At 38.4% G+C, this 9,746-nt stretch overlaps 1 protein-coding gene across 1 annotated transcript in view; it reads left to right on the top strand.

The window, feature by feature from the left end:
* Nucleotides 1-9,746, top strand: part of LOC112051338 (uncharacterized) — a 167,222-nt gene that overhangs the window by 102,502 nt on the left and 54,974 nt on the right. The window lies entirely within an intron of this gene.

The raw sequence follows: 9,746 nt of genomic DNA, 5'->3' as shown, positions 1-9,746 counted from the left end.
TTCTTATCTGACGTCACGGCCACTGTATTTTCAACGACATACGTCAGGTGCAGCGGTGTACTTTAATTTCAGACGCGTCTCCATTCAGAGCTATGATTGCATACCTTCCCTGCCCTTTATGCCTCACCGTCGCGAGGTCAATTCACCTGCGCTTAACATTTAGACGACTCATGAATAGCTAAATGGAAAATTTAAAATTTTCTTTTGTTGCTGGTTTTAATTCACAAAAAGAAACATTCAATTGTTTTACTGTTGTATGTTTCTTTTTGTGTCATACTTTTAACAATATTCATTTATTAACTGCCAATTTTAATGTCTCACTTACAGAACAGACAACGCTAAAAGCTAACGCTAACGCAATAGAAGTAGCAAGGGAGCGTGGCCCGCGTACACCCGGGTGTGCGGAACATCGCAAGCGTGTCCGCGCATGTACTAGCAGTCTTGTTTTGTTCTGTGATAAAAAGAATAAATAATATTCAACTTTAAAGTAAGGGTGACATATTTCATTTTTCACTAAATATTAAAGAGCCATTTAGACCACGCCCCTGGGTACGCTGGTTTCAATACAAAGAATTGACACTTTATAAATCTAGTTACCTCTTATATCTGTGGCCACACTACTAGTGGTGTTAACTTGCTACCAAGTGAAGAGAAACAGACAAAATATCGTCCAATAGCGGCGAAGTAGTCCCAGTCGCATCTATTTCGTCCCGATGCAATGTTTTTCGGGTAACTGGTATCCAGCGGTATTTCCGGTTTCACTACCATTCGTTGAAGTTTGTCTATTTCTCTTCAGGAGAGTACCTATCTCGTTGGTAGCATGTTAGCAGGCCAGTATGCCTAGCAATATATCTCGTAAAGAGAAATAGTTAAAATGTCCACCAATGGCGACGTACTCCCAGTTCCATTTCTTTCGTCCCAACGCAACGAAAAAGATAGCGATATTTCCAATTATTATTGGTGACATGTGTCTATTTCTCAACTAGAAATACCTCATTTGGTTGCATGTTAAGCCTACAGATCTCCATCCATATAGGACAAGATATATTAGAATTCAGGCCTACAAATGGGGTTTTGATAACGTTTGATTCTTTAGCGATCATTACCAATTATTATTATTATATGATGATTATTAAAACTGACGGCTAATATTATGCTCTCCCAGGCATGATCCACAAATCCTAAATGATTATGAAAATCATCATCATCATTATCAGCCAATGGACGTCCACTGCTGGTCATAGACCTCTTGCATGGACTTCCAAATAAAACGTTCTCAAGCCGCCAGCATCCAGCAGCTCCCTACAACCCGCTTGATGTCCTCGGTTCACCTACCACCAGTGCACTTTCCGGTGCGGGGTTGCCATTCCAGCACCTTGGGAAGGTGCTTGAATGCCGTAATTGTTAAGGTACAATATACATGAATATTTCTCAAAAATATCTTCACGAATATTTTTTTTTTTTTATCCGTTACAAGTTACCATTTGACTACAATCTCACCGGTAAGTGATGATGCAGTCTAAGATGGAAGCGGGCTAACTTGTTAGGAGGAGGATGAAAATCCACACCCCTTTCGGTTTCTACACGGCATCGTACCGGAACGCTAAATCGCCGGTACGTCTTTGCCGGTAGGGTGGTAACTAGCCCCGGCCAAACCCTCCCAACCTCAATCTGCCCAGGCGAGGATCGAACCCAGGACCTCCGTTTTGTAAATCTACTGCGCATACTGCGCCACGGAGATCGTCAAAATAACTTTCTAAATATTATATTTAGGCATATATTCAAATATGTAGAAAATTTGAGTAGGGATATTACAGAATAACAAGACTGCTGTTTCTTTGGCGGCAGTCGGCGACCCTTTTGTTAGACATAATACGAGGTATTTCCAAGTACATACGCGTCTCCTTTCAGATAATAACAAGACTCTTTCAGCCGTTTAAACTTTACGATTATGAGGTCACTTCACTCACATTTAACATTCACAGTAGGTACGAATAACTTAATAGAAACTTTGAACGCAATTTTATATACATTATATATATTTTTTTTTATTATGAAAGTTTTTTTTAAAACTTCAGCGCTGATGTTGTAGCTTTTGAAATACAAGTTTCCGAACACAGAAAAACAAGTTTTGTTCTTTAAAAACAACTTTTTTATTAATAACATTTTCACTACAGATAGTTTTTTTTTTTTTTATTCTTTACAAGTTAGCCCTTGATTACAATCTCACCTGATGGTATGTAGTTAAACTTGAAGAGATAATTATTAATAACTAGCTAACGCCGTGCGGTTTTACCCGCGTGGTTCCCGTTTCCGTAGGAATACGGGGATAATATATCATATAGCTTTCCTCGATAAATGGGCTATCTAACACTGAAAGAATTTTTAAAATCGGACCAGTAGTTCCTGAGATTAGTGCGTTCAATCAAACAAACAAACGAACTCTTCTGCAATGGATCAGCGTCATCTCACTGCAGGTAGGCTTCTATGTGTGACGTCACCAACTTCCCCACTCCGTACTGAAAGTTTCGTGGAAGTAAGAAAAGCTCAGTACCTATTGTATAGTCCAACACTCGAACTCAGGACCTCGTGATCTGAAGCTACATAGGCTAACCAATGTACAAACGAGACAGTAAAACACCCTATTACGATCGTGTTATTAATAGCCCTGAACCCAACGATTAATTTAAATAAAAGACATACAGCAATATATCGCTACTGGGTAGGGGATATGGGTGAACTAATAAAACAGCGTCACCCGATGTCTCATTAAAGTCAGAAGCTATAAATATAACCCTTTGATGTGTAAACATAAAAAATATATATTCGATTCCACTCGCAAAAATATTTAACCCTAATGTCTTTAAATGATACTTCCATATAAAATTTTATAACCCTATTCATCCTGTACTATGTATAAAATCCTTCTTTTTATACAAAATTCCCCTTAAACAATGGATTTAACTCAAATGAACGTTACATAATCTAATTATCTAAATTGATTGAGTACTTTGAGTTGATAAATCTTGAATTTTATATTATTTTTCAAAAAATAAAAATTAGGGACCTGTAATTAAAATAGGAGATCAATGTTTTCGGTATATTAAATGTGAACGGTGAACGTGAGGAAACCTGCCCACCTGAGAATTTTGTAAATTCTCTGCGTGTGTGAAGTCTGCCAATCCGCATTAGGCCAGCGTGGTGGACTATTGGCCTGACCCCTCTCATTCTGAGAGGAGACTCGAGCTTAGCCGAAAATGTGTGTACGGTGTGGCGACGCATCGCCATGCGGATTTGAAATGAATTCCTAATTTTTTGTATTTAATGAAAATAAATGTTTATTCAATAGTCATCGTTATCTGGAAAAAAATCGTAATATTTTATTTTATCATTATAGCATATTTAGTTCCTATCAGAATTTGTTCTTTTCTGCATATTACTTTTACAAAATAATCTCAATATTTCACATCTGCCAGGCGTCCCGTGACGGCTCACATTTTTTTATTTTTTTTTTTTTTATTTAAAGGATCTTAACTTTAACTTTAAAAAAATACGTTAAGGAATGCGACACCCTGCTTAGTTTCCAGCCCATTAGTCATTCCCGTTTAGTTCCTACGAACTCATTTGTTAAAATGTCGTCCTTTAATTTGCATGTAATTAAAAAGAATCCTCCATTACTTACTGAAGTTTTCCGTAACGCTTTTCCTTTGGATAATTTGAGTCTTTTCAAATCGTTCCCCTGGGAAACGAATGAAGATTTTTAGGAATTTGAAAATGTATTTTTGTACTCAGGCGAATATGATACCTCTGCCTCGGATTCCGGAGGGTGTGGGTTCGAATCCGGTCCGAGGCATGCACCTCCAACTTTTCAGTTGTAAGCATTTTAAGAAATTATATATCACGTGTCTCAAATGCGTACGAAGTCGCGGGCGTCCGCTAGTATCACAATCACTAATCCAATCAATGTAAACCCGCGTGCTTGATGAGTTTTATCTTTATAAAGGCCAGGCCATACCGTCCTCTTTATAAAAAGGAAGGCCTGGCCTAGGAAGTGGCATTTTGATATAGCTTGGCAAATTCATTCGTAACACTCCCGATGGTTCGCGCGGGCCGGGAGGGGGGTAGCGTTGCTCCGCGCGCACGATTTCATACCCACGCAGTCTTTCCCCCTGGTCCATACGTACGACCTCATACCCGCGCAGTCCTTCCCCTCCCGTCGCCCGTATATCATAAGAGTTTCATCAACAAACTTGCCAAGCTATAGTAATGAATTGCATTACCCAAAATTCGAACAAAATATACCCCCGTTGCCGATCTCACCCGTTTCATCAACTAATGACCTCCTCAAAGGCACACTCCACACAACGGGGCATTAGTGATTACACATTACGTAATGTTGAGCCTGCTGCCTGCGCTTCTGTAAAACAGGTCAACCGTGCCTTCCGGTGACCGGAGACTAAAATGTTTTTCATACACAAACAAATTCTGTTGCGAATATTTTTTACATAACTGCACAACGTTTACGCTTAATTGAATACAAGAGTCAAGTTATATTCTTTTTTTTATTTATTTAAATTATCACGTACATAAGTGAATTTTAGCAAACGTTACACGATTTTCTAGATAGAATATAAAATAGAATTGTATGAAATCTGTTAATTTTATGGGTTAGGTAAGTTAATTAGACTTATTTATAACCTATCACGAAATCAGGGTTATGTTGTTTAACCGACTTTAAAAAACAGGAGGAGGTTTTCAATTCGAATCGTGTGTTTATTTTTAATGTTTGTTACCGCTTAACTTCGTCATTTCTTAACCAATTTTTTTTTGAAAGAGTGTACTTTCAGATTGGTCTCATTTAATTTTCATGAAAATCGGTTCAGTAGTTTTGTGTTAAAATGAAAAAATAACTCAATGGCCCGTACTGTTTAGGGCGGAATGTGGCGCTTTTGTTTACTGAACTGGGAGGCTTCGGCCGTGGCTAGTTACCACCCTACCGACAAAGACGTACCGCCAAGCGATTTAGCGTTCCGGTACGATATCGTGTAGAAACGCCCGCTTCCATCTTAGATTCATCATCACTCACCATCAGGTGAGATTGGTAGTCAAAGGCTAACTTGTAGAGAATAAAAAAAAACGATCTTAAAGACAGTTCTTTCCCGTGAAAATATTAGATATAAAAGAGGGTTATAAATATGTTATCGCAATTTTATTTTTACATAGTAATGATCTATGTATAAATAATAAGGGAGATAGAAAGAGCATACGCTCGTTAAACGTAAATGCGCCTCTAGACGGTATCCATTAAATCAGATGAGTTTGTAACTTATCGCAAAATAAAAAAAAATGCCAGTTTTATTTATTTTTTCTCGGTAGAATGGTTCTCGTCAGCGCTGAAAGTTTCCCACTGCAGTCTGAACTATCTGTTTGTCTTCTGAAAGTTTCCAAGGTAAACATTTCAAAAACTTATCTTATACAAGACAACGTTGGCACGAACTTCCGTCCCAACTTTGGTTTTATCGGAAGGAATTCCCTGCTCAATGAGCCTTGTTTTAATTTTATTTTTTTTAGTTTTTATCCAAAACGCCAAGCGTTTTACCATTCCAGTACGATGTCGTATAGAAATCGAAAGGGGTGTGAATTTTCATCCTAATCCTAACAAGTTACCCCGCTTACATTTTAGATCGCATTATCACTTACCATCAGGTGGGATTGTAATCAATGACTAACTTGATAAACGCATTTTGGATACTTCCTCTGTGGCTCTGTGAATAAATTAATGTAAACTAGCTAGAGAGCCGTCATAGCCCAGTGGATATAACCTCTGCCTCCGATTCCGGAGGGTGTGGGTTCGAATCCGGTCCGGGGCATGCACCTCCAACTTTTCAGTTGTGTGCATTTTAAGAAATTAAATATCACGTGTCTCAATCGGTGAAGGAAAATATCGTGAGGTAACCTGCATACCAGAGAATTATCTTAATTCTCTGCATGTGTGAAGTCTGCCAATCCGCATTGGGCCAGCGTGGTGGACTATTGGCCTTACCCCTCTCATTCTGACAGGACACTCGAGCTCAGCAGGGAGCCGAATATGGGTTGATGACGACGAAACTAGCCACCTCCAATTGTGTTGCAATACAAAATACAAGACTATTTTTTTGTTTTTGAGTCGGAATTTTCGTAAGCTTACGTATAAACCAAAGGGCCTAGTGGCAGTTTGATACTGTAACAATCGCGTTAACGTAAACGAATTTCAAAGGAATTGAAACAGCACCATCTAATGGCACTTCTACACAACTGCTTCAATTACATATAAAGTTGCGTTTACGTTAACGCGATAGTAACAGTATAAAAACTTTGAAAACTCCCACTAGGCACACAGGTCATCAAAATTTCACCACAACGGTTTAAAAGCCAGAGAGGACATTATTTTATTATATTTCGACGGCAGAGTTTTAATTGATAATATTACTATAAATAAAAAGCGACGATTATTACAAGATCGTAACATGATGAAGTAGTCGCGTCAGATAAACTTGAAAAGCTAAAGAACAATACAAAAATTTATTCAAACTATCTACGCTATTCCAGAGACACCACGATATCAAGGTGCACTACAAATTTGGTAGTTTCATAAAGATATTACCATAGAACTGCCAGGCATCGCAGAGGTCTGCATCCATACGTAGTTGATGTCTCCTGGACTCGTACGAAGCGTTTCGGTTCTTCGTTCCTGATCCGCACTGCGAAATTATGGAATGCCCTTCCAGGTTCCGTTTTCCCTACCACCTACAACATGGGTATATTCAAGTTAAGAGTGAATAGGCATTTTCTAGACAAGCGCGTTCCACCTTAGGCTGCATCATCGCTTACTGTCAAGCATGATTGCTGCCAAGCGCTAGCCTATATAACGTAAAAAAAAAAAAAAGAAAGCATGTACCTAATATAAAATCCTGGAATAGCATACTAAATTACCTCCAAGGCAATATAACACTACGAGTACAAGCACTTCGGGTATAAGCATCCCTTTAATTCGAGGCATGCAAACATCGTCAGTAATTTGCTCGGAACTATTCTTACACCGTAACTCACGAGTGGTGAAACAGCTGTGAATATTTAAACAGTAACTTTTTACCTTCAACACTTCTGTTGGGTTTCTTGAAAAAGCTTTCCGATTTTATCTGTGAGTAAATAACAAATATAAGATCTCGTATACAAAGTACAAACAATCTTCACAGAGTCTAGGCATACTCATATTTAGCCACAAATTTTGCAATCACACAAAAATCACAAAAAAGTTTTTCTGTGGATTAGTCAGAAAATAAATAGAGGATAAAAATAAATATAGGGTTCAAAATAAAATAATAAGCTTATACTCACCCACTACGCTGCTAGTTTTATAAGGAATAAATTCTTAGCTGAGCTTAGCTGAGATTTTTTTTATAAGTAATAAACTCGCGCTTGACCACGATCTCACTTGATGGTAAGTGTAGATGTAGCCTATGGTGGAACGAGCTTGCCTAGAAGATTCCTATTCACTCTCATCTTAAAGATGTCCAGGTTGTAAGAATTAGGAAATACTAACTTCGGGAGAGAATTCTATACCCTAGCCATGTGTATATGAATCGAAAAAGATAATCTCTTAAACTAAAACTCATAGTAAAACTCAGTATCTTGTTATCGGAAGCCACGTAAGCTTACAACTGGATAAACCCGTCACTACACTGTCCTAAAGATTGTGTACACTGCCAAATCTATCTCTCATATCCAAACGGTCAAAATTCTGATACCTATCCGAAAACGAATGTAAAAATATCTCCGCCTATCTCTGTGTAGAATGTAGGATCATTCGCATGATTGATGCGGATTCCCGAACTGTGTGAACATAGATAACTGACGTCAGTGACACAAATTCCTGAACGGAAACCTTTTTTGTCATGTCAGGACGTCTACCTTTGTTACTGAATATTTTGTGATCTATTTTCAACACAGTTCTGGAAATAAAAATATTCTGTCAGTTTCGAACGCGTGATTAGAAATTGATGAAAATTTATTATCCACTTGAACGCCTATGATATCAACCAGATCCCCAAAAATTACCAAAATTCGAAAGATCGGCATCTTTCGAATTTTGAACCTACTAAAAACGTTACGACGACTGAAGTATCGCGTGTATTTAAAAATAAAATACCACGTCGTGCAGGGGAGAATATAGGGAATAACTTTACCGTTGTATTTAAACCTCAAAAAAAAATATCTACTTTTAAAGGTAAATTAAGGATGATCAAAAATTTAAAAGAACGAAGAACGTTTTTATAAATTTTAAGACTGTCTTTAAATCTACGGTTGCGATGCTACGAGATTTTGAACTGTTCTTTCTACCAAGAATTTTACAATAAGTAGTAGCTGGAGTTAGGTGGACTTAGGTACACCCAACCACTTTAAGACGTCGATACTGCTCTTTATCACTAACACCGATAGTGAGTTGGATGTTGGGGTCCTAAGGTGCTGGAATAGCAACCCCGCTCTAGAAAACGCAGTGTTGGTCGACCCCCCACCAGGTAGACTGACGACATCAAGCGTGGCTCAATATCGTGATGTTTGGAAGTCCCTACAAAAGCCTTACGTCCTTCAGTGGACGTCCATCGACTGATTCTGTTTCTAAGTACACTCGTACGACTCTCACTCATCATCATCATCATCAATGATGAGTGAGAGTCATACGAATGTACTACCCTAAGCATGTCAACCTATCGTGGTGGGTAAACCAAATGACCTCTACTATAGGAAGTAATGTACATACTGGGCCGATTGAGGATTTCTTAATTGGTTTAGGTCTGGCTGGTGGGAGGCTACGGCCGTAGCTAGTTACCACCTTACCGACAAAGACGTACCGCCAGCTTTAGCTAAAGCACAAGATTTAGCTTTCCGGTACGATGTGTAAAAACCGAAAGGGTGGCTAACTTGTAAAAAAAAAACATACACCAAAGAACTAATAACGATGAAGCTCCAAAAGTACTCAACTTTGCCTTAACTGCAGTTCAAAATAATGTACCCTAAACCGATGTTTTCAGGAAGCTAAGACGCATTTCAATATATTGAACTGCCTCAAAGTTAGCGAAACGTGCCTCGTTAATACCCTTACTCCTCATTAACTAATACGCCACAAAGGCGTACTCCACACAACGAGGCATTAGTGATTATACGTTACGTAACGCTGAGCCTGCGCTTTCGTAAAACAGGTCAACCGTGCTTTGTAGTGGACCGAACATTTTTTTACATAAGCGGCAGGATAATCAGCATTTTTTTGTAGGTAGTACAAATACTTTTGGTTTGTGTTTTGACGATTCACAGTTAACATTATCAAAATTACACTAATATTATAAAGGCGAAAGTTTGTGTGTAAGTATGAAAGTGTGTAAGTGTGTAAATATGTTTGTTCCTCTTTTACGCTGCGGCTGAAGCGATTTGGCTGAAATTTGGAATGGAAATAGATTTTACTCTATATTAACACATAGGCTACTTTTCATCCCGGAAAAATCCATGGTTCCCGCGGGATTCGTGATAAACTGAATTCCACGCGGACGAAATCGCGGGTGTCGACTAGTATTTTAGTCAAATGTTCATTTACACTCGTAACTCTGCAATATTTCTGAGAAGCATGACGTCATGACTCTGTCAACCAATTTACTGGAACACATAAATCATGATTGTTGCTGGATTAGTAGTATGTCGGCACGTAATATTGA

The sequence above is a fragment of the Bicyclus anynana genome, chromosome 5 (genome assembly GCF_947172395.1).
Source record: "Bicyclus anynana chromosome 5, ilBicAnyn1.1, whole genome shotgun sequence".
NCBI lineage: Eukaryota > Metazoa > Arthropoda > Insecta > Lepidoptera > Nymphalidae > Bicyclus > Bicyclus anynana.
This window is presented reverse-complemented; position numbering and strand designations above follow the sequence as displayed.